The 15518-nt window shown below is 45.5% G+C and overlaps 1 protein-coding gene across 1 annotated transcript in view; it reads right to left on the bottom strand.

The window, feature by feature from the left end:
* PFKFB3 (6-phosphofructo-2-kinase/fructose-2,6-biphosphatase 3) overlaps positions 1-15518 on the bottom strand; it is a 201302-nt gene that overhangs the window by 36464 nt on the left and 149320 nt on the right. The window contains exons 17-20 of the mRNA XM_055543495.1: positions 14374-14529; positions 11323-11400; positions 10086-10265; positions 9707-9851 (exon numbers count right to left, since the gene is read on the bottom strand). The gene's annotated coding sequence lies outside the window, so the exon portion shown is untranslated. The remainder of the gene's footprint in view (positions 1-9706; positions 9852-10085; positions 10266-11322; positions 11401-14373; positions 14530-15518) is intronic.

Below are 15518 nucleotides of genomic sequence, written 5' to 3'. Positions count from 1 at the left end.
AGCAAATGTTTAATGAGTAGCTTCTACATGTCCCAAGTCTTCTAGAGTCTGAGAATACATCAAAAGACAACAACCACAAAAACAATGATGTGTCCTTTATGTGTGATCAATCATTCCAGGCGTGTCTGACTCTTTGCAACCCTATGGACTATAGCTTTCAAGGCTCCTCTGCCCATGGAATTTTCCCAGGCAAGAATACTGGGTTGCTGGAGTGGGTTGCTATTTCCTTCTCCAGGGGATCTTCCAGACCCAGGGATTGAAACCATGTCTCCTGTGGCTCCTGCTTTGCCGCTGGATTCTTTTCTGCTGAGCCACTGGGGAAGTCCCCTGTCCTTTGTGGGTGGGAGTAAGCAATAAATGTAATCAATAAATATATTACATGCACACCAAGAGGTAACAGTGCTGTGGATAAAAGAAAGAGGTTTGGGGAGTGTTGAATGAGGACATTTGGGCACAGAAATACCATACATGTGGCCGCAATTCCACCTAAGGTGATCTGTCTCCAGTTGTTGCTTTTAACTTTCTCTCTGCTTTCTCTTTCAGTTCTGATGTGCCCCAACCTTGTACTACATTCAAATTCATTTCCTCCATAAGCAGCAGAGAGGAGCACACAAAATTTAGCCACCCTTTCTGGATATCAACTCAGTAGCCTCCATCCACACCAGACATTGGCCACCTCTGATGACTTGCTTTGGGTCACAGCTAAGTTCACACAGCATTTGGGGCCCCTGTAAGTGCCTGCTTGCCTTGTAGGAATGAAGGCTCTGCCTCAAGAGCTCTCTGTTTGTAGGTTTGGGGGAATGGCCAGATAAACCCACCAGATAGGAGGAAACACATAACCCGCCGAGGATAAGGGCTAGGTTTTTGGACCTCTCAACTGCTTAAACTAATTCTGGCCTCTGAGTAGTGCTGAGCCATGGAAACCACATGATGCTCAACTTCCTCTGCATGCCCCGTACCTCCCCACCCTGCTCTCTGTCTCCCGTTGAGTCCTTGCCCTTCCTCATCTTGTGACTCTGGCAGAACTCCAGGGTGCTTATTCAACCTGTCTCCAGATGCCCTGGGCCAAGAAAGAAAGAAAGGGTAAGAACAGCCTCCAGGGCAAAGCTAGCTGCCAAGAGTACTGTCAATAGCCCGACCGAGGCCAGGCAGTGAGCACAAAGGAACCTTTAAAAGTGAGCATCACCCCCAGAAGGAGCTTGAGCACTTTCTCAGCCTTCCATGGTGAGCTGTGCCCCCCACCAGGCTTCACACCATCTAGTAAGCAAATCAGAGCAAATGTTTTGAGGGCCTATGTGCAAGGCACTGTGTTCACAGTTATTTACTTTTGTGGACACCATAGCATTCATGCAAATCTCTTCCTCTAGGCTTTCTCTTCATACCTACAAAGTGAAGGAGTTTAAGCTGACAGTCTCCAGAGAGGCAGCAATGATAGTCTGGCCACTTCTTTGCCAGCCTGTGAGCAAACTGAATTCAGGGACGGAGCCCCCTTCCATTTCTTTTCCTCCCCCCAGCTTCTAGCACAAGCCATGATGTGTGGGAGATGCCAGGTAAATGTGGAACAAATCAACTTCTGAAATAAGGTTCTTCAAGAAGGTCTCCAAGACCAGCCAAAAGCCAACTCATGTGCTGCTGCAGATGCAGGAGAGAGCACATCCTTACTGTTGGACATCTGGGCGTGTAAAGCTGTGAACCTCTGCTACAGAACATCAACTGATATCTCCAAACCCTTCAAATTCTAAAAGTATCTATGAATTCACAAACTATAAGACATACAACCCTTTCTTTAAAAACAGGCCTCATTTTTTGAAGAATTACTAGGCTAGAGGAGTCATATCTCAAAACTTACTACATAGCTACAGTCATAAATCTGTGTGGTACTAGCATCCAGATAGATATAGAGATCAATAAAGCAGAATGGAGAATTCAGACATAAGCCTTTCATTAGTGGCCACTTATTTTCAACAAAGGAGTCAAGGTAATTCAATGAGGAAAGAACAGAGCTTTTTAATAACTGGCGCTGGGAACCACTGGATATCCCAACATGGAAAAGAATTAATCAGAACTCCCTACCTCACACCATACACAAAAATTAACTCAAACTGGATCAAGGATTTAAATGAAAGAAATTAAACTAGAAAATTTAGAAAGAAATACGAGAGTAAATCTTCATGACCCTGAGTTAGGTAATGATTTATTAAACACCAAAAACATACTGGCCTAAGGTGAGGGATTAGGGGAATGGCGGGGGGTGGGTGACAGCAAGTAGATTTAGAGATTCTTTTCAGGGTTATGAAAATGCCCTAAAATTCTATTATGGTGATGGTTGCACAACTCTGTAAATACACCAAGTTTGAATTTTGCAATTTAGAAGAGTACATGGTGTGATTATATGAATTACAGTCCAATAAAGGTTGTTTAAAAAATAACTTTTAGGGAGGCTTCCCTGATGGTCCAATGGCTAGGACTCCTTCCTCCCAGTGCAGGGGGCCTGGGGTTTGACCCCTGGTCAGAGAACTAGATCCCACATGCTGCAACTATGACCCAGAACAGCCAAACAAATAATAAAATAAATATTTTTTAAAATAACTTTTAGGGACTGAAGTGACTTAGCAGCAGCAGCAGGGATAGAAAACTTGTTTTTAACTAAGAAGTGAAACTGATTTGGGAGCTCTAGAGGTGACTTTTTAAATGAACTATTCATTCAAGTGTGATATTAGCATTTAGATTCCAGAGCAGAAATAATACCACTATCAATAGCTACTTGATATGAGGCAGTTTTAATATCTGCCAGAAGTTTTGTCCCTTGATCTGGAAGGTCTTAGTACATGGGGATTCCATTAAGTCTGCATGTATCTTACTGATAGAATTAAGGAGACATCATGGTGGTTTATTTAAACCTGTCATGATAGCTAAAAAAAAAAAAAAAAGTGGGAATTGGGGAAACAAAAGGACAACTTCTGAAAAATATATTCAGCATAAATCACTGACAGCCTGCACAGCAAGGATGGCATCAACAGCACTGGCCTGGCACAGGGAGGATCTTAGGAGACATTCACAAAAAGAAATGAGAGAAGGAAAGACATGGAGGTGACCTGTGCCCATTGACAGGAATGGATGAAGAGGCTGTGGTGCACACATACAGTGGAATATTACTCGGCCATTAAAAAGAATGGAATAATGCCATTTGCAACAACACAGATGGATGGACCTAGAGATTATCATACTGAATAAAGTCAGTCAGACACAGAAGGAGAAATATCATATGACATCTCTTATATGTGGAATCGAAAAAGAAATGATTCCAATGAACTTACATATAAAACAGAAAGAGACTCACAGGCTTAGAGAATGAATTTATTCATTGCCAGGAGGGTAGGATGAGGGGAAGGGATAGTTAGCAGGTTTGGGATCAACATGTACACACTGCTGTATTTAAAATGGATAGCCAACAAGGACCTACTGTATAGCACAGGGAACTGCTCAACACTGATACATGTATGTGTATGGCTAAGTCCCTTTGCTGTTCATTCACCTGAAACTGTCACATTGTCAATTGACTGTACCCCAACACAAAATTAAAAGTTTTTTAAAAATGAAATGAAAGAGGTATTTCTGGAGAACAATATTCAAGTATTTGACCCATCCTATCCTGACTTGTTTTTGAGAAAATAGATCATAAAATTACCCATGTTCTTGGAAGCAACATAGGTTCTCCTTCTCCTGTTAGGTTTTCAGCTGTAATTACCTCTTATCTGAATCAGCTATTGAGCGAAAGTCATTGAAGTCACTAATTGAACAGACTCTCCAGTGTGTATGCCCGTTGTAAAACCTGGCACGTGTATTTATAACCCTTGTGTGAGGAAGCAGCTCCCCAGGTACAAACCCCCACTGTCACCAAGCCGTGTCCACGGTCAAAAAGAGGAACCACGCGGCTCACTGGAGCTGACAACCAGTGAGCAGACCCAAGGCAGGTTCTTCCTGCATTTTTAGATGTGTGTGTCATCTTTCTTCCCCCCTCTACTCCCGGAGACAAGCAGCAAGTTGGAAAAAATGACTAGTCTAGTTCAAGGCCCCAAGGCATCCAGGGTGTTCTGTTTGCCCTATGAATCAGCAGCTGAAGTGTGGAGACACCGTGCATCTAATCTGGATATCAGGCCTCCAAACCTAAGACAAGGAGGCAGGCTTCCCTGGTGGCTCAGTGCTAAAGAATTCGCCTGCCAGCACAGGAGACATGGGTTCGATTCCTGTTCCAGGAAGATTCCACATGCTAAGGAGCAACTAAGCCTGTGCACCACGACTACTGAGCTTGTGCTCTAGAGCTTGTGAGCCACGACTACTGAGCCCACGTGCTACCGCTACTGAAGCCCAAGAGCCCGTGCTCGGCAACAAGAGAAGCCACTGGAGTGAGAAGCCCGTGTACCGCAGTTGGAGAGTAGCCCCCACTCTCTGCAATGAGAGAAAAACCCACCCAGCAAGGAAGACCCAGCACAACCAAAAATACACAGATAAATAAGACAAGGAGGCATTTGGGGAAAGGACTATTGTTAAAAAAAAATTCACTCAGGTCTGTGCTAACCCCTACCTACTACCAAAGCTAAGGACCAGACGGAAAAGAGCCTTCACAGATGAGCTAATCAGACTTAACAATCCTACATAATAACTGTAACAGTCATTATGTATTCTAAGGCATCACTTCTAAGTATGCCTGTATTCTAAGGCATCGTTTAGAATGTATTTCAATGTATTCTAAGGCATCACTTCTCCCTGCACCTTAGTATGCAGGGACCCCAGAGGTGTGAGTGAATGGGGATTCGGTGGATATAAATGCATGCTGGGAGCCCCCTCCCCACCCCCAGCCCACTTTGCACATTTGGCTCTCAGAACTCATAGTCAAGCCTTAACCTCCACCCACCCAGGCAAGAGATCTGTTGAGTTTTCTGTGGGCTCCACTCCAGCCGAGAAGGCAGGATAGCGGGATGGCTGAGGGAGCCCCCCAAACTCAACAGCTCAGCCAGACCACCCTCCTCCAAAGTTCACTTAATATACACTCCATCTATGTGCACTCACCTCTCCCTACGGCACAGACGCCAACTCTAAGATGCTAGGAAACAGTCAGAGAGTACCAGACAGCTGGAAAAAACATGAGACGGAGGCTAGATCAAACAAACAGGGGAAAGAAAGCAATTTCAAGGGGGAGAAAAAGAGTCTATATATGAAAGGAACATAAACTTCCAGAAGAGAAGCCATCCCTAGGGTCTTTAGAGAGAAAGAAGAAACAGGAAAATGAACTGTGAAAAGCACACTTAAAGAATGACCCCCCAAAAATCCTTGAAAATTAAAAACATGAGTACAGAAATGAAAAAAGCAAGAGAAGAATTAGAACATAATATTGAGGAAACATTCTACAAAGTAGAGCAAATAAAGAGATGGATAATAATAAGCAAAAAATAAAATGAGAGGATCAGTTCAGGTGTCCCACACCTGAATAACAGAAATTCAGAAAGCAACCAAAGTAGATGAGGGAATCATCAGTGAAGTAACTCTAAGACAATTATCAGAACTGAAGAAGGCAATTTGAAGATTAAAAGGTATCGCTGAATATCCAGAAAGATGAGAGAACATAGACTCAGACCAAGATATATTATCCCACCATGCAAAACATCAGGAACAAGAGAAGTCACTAAAGCAGGGGTCCCCAACCCCTGGGCCACAGACGGCAACCTGTCCATGGTCTGTTAGGAACTGGGCCACGCAGCAGGAGATGAGAGAAACAAAAGCCATCCCCACCCTCCCCAGTCCTGGGAAAAATTGTCTTCCATGACACCAGTCCCTGGTGCCAAAAAAGGTTGGGGACCGCTTCCCTACAGGCTTCAGAACATGTTGTTTTCAAAAGTTTGGGAATCAGGATGGCATGAGAGCTCTCAAGAACATCATGGGACACTAGAAAGGCACAGAGCAGTATCTTCAAACTCCTGACGGGAAAGAATCCCCAATAAGACTAGTCCATCCAGATAAAACATCATTCAAAATATTGGGATAGAATACAGACATTTTGGGAGCCTCATGGTTACAAAAAGAAAAAAGAAAAAAAAAAAAAAAACCCACAAAACCATACCTTCCATGCACCATTCTCAAGAAGGTATCTGAAGACACTCCACAAAACTGAAAGGAAAATCTGAGAAAGAGGAAATGAGGGAAAATAAGGAACGGATGATCCTACATCCAAGCAAGAAAGGGCATCCCCGGGTGATGGAGTGAGATCTCAAGATGCCAGCCAGCCCCCGGGCATAGCGTTCAGCTGGTCAAGGGAATGGAGCAGCTCATCGGAGGCCCCAGGAGAGACCTCCTTAGGATGACGAAATAGATGGAACACCTGAAGTCTCTCAATGTCTTAAGCAGAGATGTCGATTAAAGAACTTGGAGTTTCGTTAGTGACAGGTGCCTGGAAAACCAAGGAAATAACAAGCTTGATTTCACTTCGAAGAAAACAAAAATGTGCATCAAAAAGAAGAAATGGCTAAGGTTGAACATTAAGGGGGGTTCATTTGGAAGCTCTGTCCTATTATCACAACTTTTCTACATGCCTACAATCAATTTAGGAGAAAAAGGATTTACAGAGCAGGTAGCAAACCGACTCCTTGCTGAGGGCAGGTAGCTATGGGCCGCGAGCCGCCCTGCAGAAAGGCCTGGCAGGGCAGGGAGCTGGTGTCTCCAGCCAACAGCTGAGTGCGCTCGGGAAGGGAACCCCCACACCCTGAGCTGATCCTCAAGATGATCACAATGGCCTTCCTGAGAGACACTGAGTCCAAAAGTCCCAGCTAAGCCGCACCTGGCCTCCTGACCACTGAAACAGTGAAATGTTTATCTTCTCAGCTGCTAGGTTAGGGGTGCTTGGTTAAGCAGAAATCAATAACTGATACAGTACACCACCTGGCCCTGTGTGTACAGTTGCCCCTGAACAACTAGGATGCTGGGCACCGACAGTTCACGCAGTAGAAGATCCAAGGATGACTTTACGGCCAGCCCTCCTCATCCACGGTCCGCGTCCTCGGACTCAACTAATCACAGCCTCCACGTCCTCGGACTCAACCAATCACAGACTGTAGCACCGTCGTGTGCATTTGGTGGAAGAGATCCGAGCAAAACTGGGTGCAGACCTGTGTGATTTGAGGTCACCTGTATCAAACCTAGGGAAAACTAGAAATTAATCCATCCAGCGCCTGAGAGGATACAGGATGGGAAGATTGTGAGCACCTGGTGGGAAGGACAGCTAAAGGCTCAGCTTTAACGAAGTCAAAACTGATGTTGCACCAAAAACACAAAGAAGTAGAAATGAGCATTAAATCAGTGAAAGTGAGCACGTCTTCAAAGAAGAGAAGCGTGGGATGGAGAGATGCGGGGTGTTTTATCATGAACCTTGTGTAACTATTCGACTTTCTAACCTTGGTGCATGAATAACTTTGATAAAAAAAATGTAAGCTTAACAATTTCCTCACCACACAATTCAGATGTGGTTCTTTTTTCTTTTTGTCTCATCTAAAACTCTTTTAAAAATTTCACAGAGTGAAAACGCTCAGGCAGTTTTCCTCCAATAATTAGTCCTGTAGACTATGTTCTGACCCTTGAGTTTTCTTCCAGTCTTTTCTCATTTGTAGAACCTCAAAACTTTTCACTCTGTATCAAAGCTTCTTTTTCCCTAAATCACTAATCTTTTCAGTTTTTTTTCTTTTCTTTGACCGTGTGTATGTATGTGTGTATATATGTGAGTGCGTATGTGTATGTATGTGTTGTGTGTATGTGTATATGTAGGCATGGTGTATATATGCATGTGTAGGTGTGTATGTGCATATGTGTATGTGTAGGCATGTGTGTAGGTATATGTGTGTCTGTGTGTCTGTGTGTATGTACATGTGTGTGGGGAAGGATCCTTTCCACTTCTCCCTTCCATCTAATGAAACAGAAAAGCCCCACAGTTGGATTGGTAATGCCCCAGGATCTGGCTAGTGCCTGGCACATAGAAGGCACCCAGTACCTGTTATGTAAATAAATGAGCCTCCAAATTGAGTTACAATCCACCAAAGAGGCTGGAAATGCAAGAACTGGTGAAGCTGAAAGAGAAGGGTTGAGGGAGGGCCCTCGGCTCACAAACTCGCACCCTGTGCAGGGCTGTGGCCATGCGGGCGTGGCTCCAGGCTGGCTCCAGGCTGAGCAGGGTGACAGCAAGCTGATGGCCACAAAGAGCAGGGGAGGGGCCAAGGCTGCCCCCAAAGAGACGCAGTGTTTGCGCAGACCAGTAAGCAGCTCCCAGCATCACGGACGGAGCAGAGCTCGTCCCTGGAGGTGGAATCCACTCCCCCGACACAAACAAGGACAGACCCGGACGAGGCAGGGCAGCCCAGGAGTGGAGCAAGGAGCCACCATCAGGCCCTGACTTCCGCCTGGGGCGGTGCGGTGGCCAAATGGGGTCAAGGAACGTGCCCCAGTGAGCCAGGCCAATTCCGGTTAACTCAGGCCACCAGGAACCAGTGACTCTCTTCCTTATGAGTTACAAGGTGTGGAGACTGAAGAGAACTATTCAATTTTAGAAACCGGATTACTTGATTTATGTCTGCCTGTCCCTCTGAGCCCCCAGACCCAGGGGTGTAGATGCCTATCTACTTTTGCTTCCCAATAAAATCCTGAACATCATGCTCCATGCCTGGAACATAGCAGGTGACCAGTAAATATTGGATGGATGGATGGATGAGTGAATGAACGCGTGAACACACGAGTGAGTGAACGAGTGAGTGAGTGAACGAGTGAACAAGTGAATAAGTAACGGAATGAGTAAATGAATAAGTGAATGAGTGAACAAGTGAGTGAGTAAATAAGTGAACAAATGAGGGAATGAATGATATCTCTGAGAGCTTGTGATGGAGAGTTCATTTTTTAAAATTTATTTATTTTTTATTGAAGGATAATTGCTTTACAGAATTTTGCTGTTTTCTGTCAAATCTCAGCATGAATCAGCCATAGGTATACATATATCCCCTCCCCCTTGAGAGGGAGGTGATATATGTGTACCTCCCTCCCTCCCGTCTCCCTCCCCATCCCACCCCTCTAGGTTGACACAGAGCCCGTGTTTGAGTTTCCTGAGCCACACAGCAAATTCCCGTTGGCTATCTATTTTACATATGGTAATGTAAGTTTCCATGTTACTCTTTCCATACATCTCACCCTCTCCTCCCTTCTCCCCATGACCATAAGTCTATTCTCTATGTCTCCTTCTCCATTGCTGCCCTGGAAATAAATTCTTCAGTGAGAGTTTATGTTTAATGGGGACAGAGTTTCAGCTGAAGAAGGTGAAAAATTCAGGAGGGGATGATGGTGAGAGTTGCACAGTGTGAATGTACTTAGTGCCACTGAACTGCACGTGAATATGGTTAAAATAGTATATTACATGACTTTTACCACAATAAAAACACAAATTAAAAAAATAAATCTCATTGCATGAAAGCTTTCCCCTTTGTTTTATAAAGGATGAAACAGGTTTACTGGAGTTGAGTGTTTGGCTCAAATCTCAGTCAGTAGGTGGCAGGACTGGAATTCAAACCGGGGGAAGATGTGACACTCCAGACAGATGCCCTGGGTTTGATTCCTGGATCCCACCCCATCCTGGTGATGTGCCTAAAGCTGGCACTCACCCTTCCCGACTCCTACCCACCTGCCTGGAAGGAGGTGATCGGGACACCTCTGCAGACAGTCGATCCTGGGAGGAGGTGATCTGGTACAGGAGAAGCAGGTAGGCGAATAGCTCAGGTACAAAGTAATTGCTCCTTGAATGTTCACTCTCATTAAAACGGTGCTACCTGGGTGGGAGGGGAGTTTGGAGGAGAGTGGACACATGTGTATGTGCGGCTGAGTACCTTCGCTGCTTAACTGAAGCTATCACAGCATTGCTAATCGGCTATACCCCAATACAAAAGAAAAAGTTTAAAAATAAAGTAAAAACACAAACAAATTTTAAAAGAAATTAACTGTAAAAGCCCTTTGGTATTTAATGCTTGGTAAAATTTGTTACTTCGGACTCAACTGGAAAACACCTTGATGCTGGGAAGGACTGAAGGCAAAAGGAGGAGAGAGCAGCACAGGATGAGATGGTTGGATAGCTTCACCAGTTCAGTGGACATGAACTCGGGCAACCTCCTGGGGATAGCAAGGGACAGGGAGGCCTGGTGTGCTGTAGTCCATGGGATTGCGAAGAGTCGGACACGACTTAGCAACTGAACAACAACAAAATTTGTTAACTGATAAATTTAGATAGATTTTTGATAAAGGTTGCATGCTCTATAAAAATGTTTATCAATAAAAATAAATAAAATAAAACAGTGCTGCCTCTTTCTGCGCACACACTTAACACCATCCTTGGCTCACTCCCAAAACACAGTCAGGCCTCGATGAACACAAAGGCTGAGCTAACCTAATCATTACCCATGACCAAGCTCGGCGGGTAAACAAATGAACGCTTTCTACCTTCCATGAGATGCACAATCAAGACCGCCACTCTTAGAAATGACACTGAAAATAATGAAATCCACCAATTATTGGAGACACAGAGTCTTTCCCACACACCTTCCGGGACTTTCTAGAGTGGACGATTCTGTGCTGGTGCCTTCTGCCCCAGAAACATGTCTTGCTTCCCCTGAGCAGGGTTCTGCTTATTTGCCCAGGAATTGCTTCCTCTCCAGACCAGTGCTGTTCAATAGAAACACTGGACTGGCCAGTAAGTTCATTCCATTACATCTTACAGAAAAACCCAAATGAAATGAACTTTTGGGCCAACACAATATAATGCAAGCCACATTTATAATCATAAATTCTCTAGTACCCACATTTAAAAAAGTAAAAAGAGCAAGTAATGTCAATTTCAATAATACATTCTATGTAGCCCATTATGTCCACTCAATGACTGGCCCAAGATGTAATCAAGATAAAAATGATTGGTGAGCTATTACCTTTTATTTTAGTACTAAGTCTTTGAAATTGGTGTATATTTTATACTCAGGTACATCTCAATAGGGACTCACCACATATCAAGCTCTAGTAGCTGTGAGTGGCCAGTGGCCCCCAGGGCACATCTCTAAGGAATCCTAAGGGTAGGAGTCTTGTCTGTCCTGTCCACCATTGTAACCTCAGGGCCCAGCACAAAGTCATTATAGAACCCAGTATACAGAAGGAGCTCAATAAGCACATGCTAGATGATTGGATGGATGAATGAATGGGATTCCAAATGCATCATTAATTTAAAACAAAAACAAAAACACTTAACCTTGGTCCTACCTGTGAAATGGGCTGCATGGCCCAGCAGGTTCACAGAGATCTGGGAAGTGGGTCGTGGTCATGGCTGTGACCATGTTCCTAGACAGAAAGATAAAAGGCTTCAGAAGAGAGGAAACGATAAAAGTGCCAGTTACATGTTCTAGCCTGAACTGGGTTCTTTTCAACACCAGTCGAATTTTCCCATCTCAGGAGTTCGGGAAGGGAGAGAGGGGGTGCACCTGAGAACGTCTGAACCCTAACCCTGCCTTCCTCCAGCTGTGGGACCTTAGGCAAATGACCTCACCTCTTTCTGGCTCAGTGTCCTCACCTGTAAAACCTCATTCGGTTGCTCTGATAGCACCTATATGCAGAGTCTAAGATATGACACACTCAGGGACTTCCCTGGTGGTCCAGTGGCTCAGGCTCTGGGCTCCCAGTGCTGGGGTTCCAGGTTCAATCTCTGGCCAGGGAATTAGATCCCACATGCCCCAACTAAGGGTTCACAAACTGCAACTGAAGAACCCGATGCAGCGTAGCCAAATAGATATTTTTAAAAATAAAATAAAATACACAAATGAACTTATTCACAAACAGAAAGAGACTCAGAGACACAGAGGACAAATATATGGTTACCAAATGGGAAAGGGGGTGAAGGAAGGATAAATTAGCAGTTTAGGATTAACAGATATACACTGTTATATGCAGAATAGATAAACAATACGGTCCTAGTGCATAGTACGGGGAACTATATCCTGTAATAGACTATAATGGAAAATAACCTGAAAAAGAATATATATACACACACACACACACACACACACACACACACACATATATATACACACACACACACACACACACACATAACTGAGGGCTTCCCAGGTGGCACTAGAGGTAAAGAACCCACCTACCAATGCAGGAGACATAAAAGACACAGGCTCGATCCCTGGGTCAGAAGATCCCCTGGAACAGGGCATGGCAACCCAGTCCAGTATTCTTGCCTGGAGAACCCCATGTTCAGAGGAGCCTAGTGGGTTGTGGTCCATAAGGCCACACAGTCGGACACGACTGAGCCGCTCAGCATGCATGCACACACACACATAACTGAATCACTGGGTTATACACCTGAAACTAACACAGCGTTGTAAGTTAACTATACTTCAATTTAAAAAGAAAGAATCCAAATGAAGTGCTTAGGGCAAGGTCTGATGAAGAGAAGCGCTAAGTGTGAGCAGCTTTTGTTCTTCTTCTTTCACATCCTCCAAGCCCCCATCAGCTCTCCCCTTCCTGATGTTGCCTATTAGAACCCCTGTGACACAGCCACGAGCCTCTTGCTTAACCAGTTTCCTCGGCATTCACTTCCTCTTTTCTTCACCTCCTTTGTTGCTCAACCTGCCACTATCTTGTCTGTTCCACTTTGCTTTCCCACTTTGCTTCTTAGCTCTGGGACATCTTCTCCTCCATGAGCCAGGTAACCGCCCCCCGAACTGCCTCCATATCATCATCTTCCTTAAGACATTCTGGTTCAGAGTCTGGAGAGTATAAGTTCACCGGAGATGTTCTATCAGGTTCTCGAAGAACAGCACAGATGACGTCATCACCTGCATCCTCATTCTCCTCTGCACAATAGCACACCTTAGCTATCACGGGTGCATCACCCACCACAGACCAAGAGCCTAAATGGCCCCTGGGTATGGAGGCTTGGACCACACACACAGGATAATAGCATGAAGGAGTTAAGTGAGAGGCCAGGTGGCTAAGGACACACACCACCATCTTATGAAAGGCACCCAGAGAGTCTGTCCACAACAGCTGAGGTCATGCCTTTGTCCTCAGTGGAATGTCCACTGAGCAATCCAGGCCAACTTCTCCTTCCGTCTGACTCTGTTCTTCCAATGGACTCTAGTTATTTTTAATGCATTTTTTAATTGACATAGTTGAGGGCTTCCCTGGTGGCTCAAATGGTAAAGAATCTGCCTGCAATGCAGGAGATCCCAGTTCAATCCCTGGGTCAGGAAGATTCCCTTGGAGAAGGGAATGGCAACCCACTCCAGTATTCTTGCCTGGAGAATTCCATGAACAGAGGAGCCTGGTAGGCTACCGTCTATGAAGTTGCAAAGAGTTGGACACAACTGAGCTACTAACACACACATAGTTGCTGTACAAGAGTATATAAGTTACAGGTGTACAATATAGTGATTCACAATTTTTAAAGGTTATACTCTATAGTTATTATGAAATGTTGGCTCTATTCCCTATGTTGTCTAATATATCCTTGTACCTTGCATGATGCATGCTCAGTTGCTCAGTTGTGTCTGACTACTTGTGACCCATGGACTGTAGCCCACCAGACTCCTCTGTCCATGGAATTTCCCAGGTAAGCATACCAGAGTGGGTTGCCATTTCCTTCTCCAAGGGATCTTCCCAGCCCAGGAATCAAACCTGCATCTCCTGAATTGACAGGTGGATTCTTTATCACTGAGCCACCTAGGAGGCCCTATCCTTGTAGCTCATTCCATACATAATAGTTTGCACCTCCATTAACAGTTTGTACCTCTTACTCTGTTACCCCTCTATTGCTCCTCTGCCTGAGTAACCACTCGTTTTTCTCTAAACCTGTGAGTCTAGTTTAAGGAGCAGGACCAGCTGTCATCTTGCCCAAGAGAGCGGCAAACCCAAGGATCATCCTGCTGTTCCCTGGCCAGCAACCGGGGAAGTGACTTGACTCCATACAAAATATTTATCCAAGAAGAGTGAGAGCCATTGGCTAAACCCATTAGCCTGGCTCTTTAGGAGATCCAGAATGAAGAATATGGAAATAATTGACTAGTCAGGGAAGAAGAAATGGCCAAACCAAACACAGATGGAGAAGCAGAGACACCACGTTAAGGAAACACAGAGTGTTCACCCTCTAGGTCGCTTCAGATGTTCATGAGCAAACTGAGTTAGACAGAGAAATTGGGTGTGATGTGATCATAGCTTCCTGGCTACACTTACAAACTGGAGCAACTTTATAGTCAACGCCCATCTGGCCTGCGCTGCCTCAAAAACACCACCTGAGTCAGATCTTACCTGGGGCACTTTATGGACAGGTAGGTGCCATCCCAGGGCAGCAAGGAGGAGGCGAAGGGAAGTGACAAGGCAGGAGAAGCAGATCCACACAAAGGGCGTGCTATTCAGCGTCAGCGCCTCCAAAGAAAACACAGCTGGTGGTTCTGTCAGTGGGACCTATCAGGGGAGGTCAGAGGACATCACCGCCCTGGGACACCTCAAAGGCAGGGAAGGAGGGAGCTGGCGAGGGAGGGAGGGAGAGGAATTCACACGCAGCTGCGGCACGTCCCCATCTCAAGGGTCAGGGCTCACTACACGGGCATCAAGCCTCCCTCTCTGCCCCACCTTGGGCTGTCTTCACCCCCTGGAGCGTGAACTCACCTGCACTTCTGGTTGATCCCCCCGTTAGCACCTGGGAACCCACACCACACAGTGCAGCCCTTCATCTGATCTGGATGTGGTGGGAGCAGCCAGGGCCACCACGAGCCCCACGGACTGGGGAGGAGGATTAGGAGCCAGAGAGGCTGCAGCGCCCCCCAGCGGAGAGTCGGGGAAGGCAGGTGGGGCCAGGGAGACTGGGGAGGTGCATGTCTGCTTTCAGACCAGTGCATTCCTTTGGAGTCACGAGTTTCCCTTTTGACAGTTCAAATAGCCAAACTCAAAATGCACACTGTGTCATTATCACCCTCCTTAAGGTTCAGCGTTACTATAATCCCTTCCCCAATCAGCTCGGGTAGAGTCTGTTCCAGTTTCACACCTTCTGGATGCGAGTCATCCCACAAGGTCAGCCCCACCTTCCCGATTAACCCTCCACACTTCCCTCAATCCAACATGTGCAGAGCCAAAGACCGAATATTCTATCCAGAGGCAAAGCACGCATGGTCAGACTATGGGCCCCGATAATCTTATATGGAAACTAGAATGGCCAGCATCATCTCTCTCCCCGAGCCCAGAACCTCTACATTCCTGTTGGGGGTATTTACAAAAGCCATATGATGCTTTTTTTTTTTTTTTTAAATAAATAATTCAAAGGAGACGGCTTAGGCAATGACATGTCAAATTCAAAACACTTCATTACATCAAGTTGCCTGAGAATGTGGATATGGGGTGGGGGGAATTTACACGTCAGGGTGGTTGGCTTCTAGTCCTGCCTGGGCACTAACAGC

The sequence above is a fragment of the Bubalus kerabau genome, chromosome 13, assembly GCF_029407905.1.
Source record: "Bubalus kerabau isolate K-KA32 ecotype Philippines breed swamp buffalo chromosome 13, PCC_UOA_SB_1v2, whole genome shotgun sequence".
NCBI lineage: Eukaryota > Metazoa > Chordata > Mammalia > Artiodactyla > Bovidae > Bubalus > Bubalus kerabau.
This window is presented reverse-complemented; position numbering and strand designations above follow the sequence as displayed.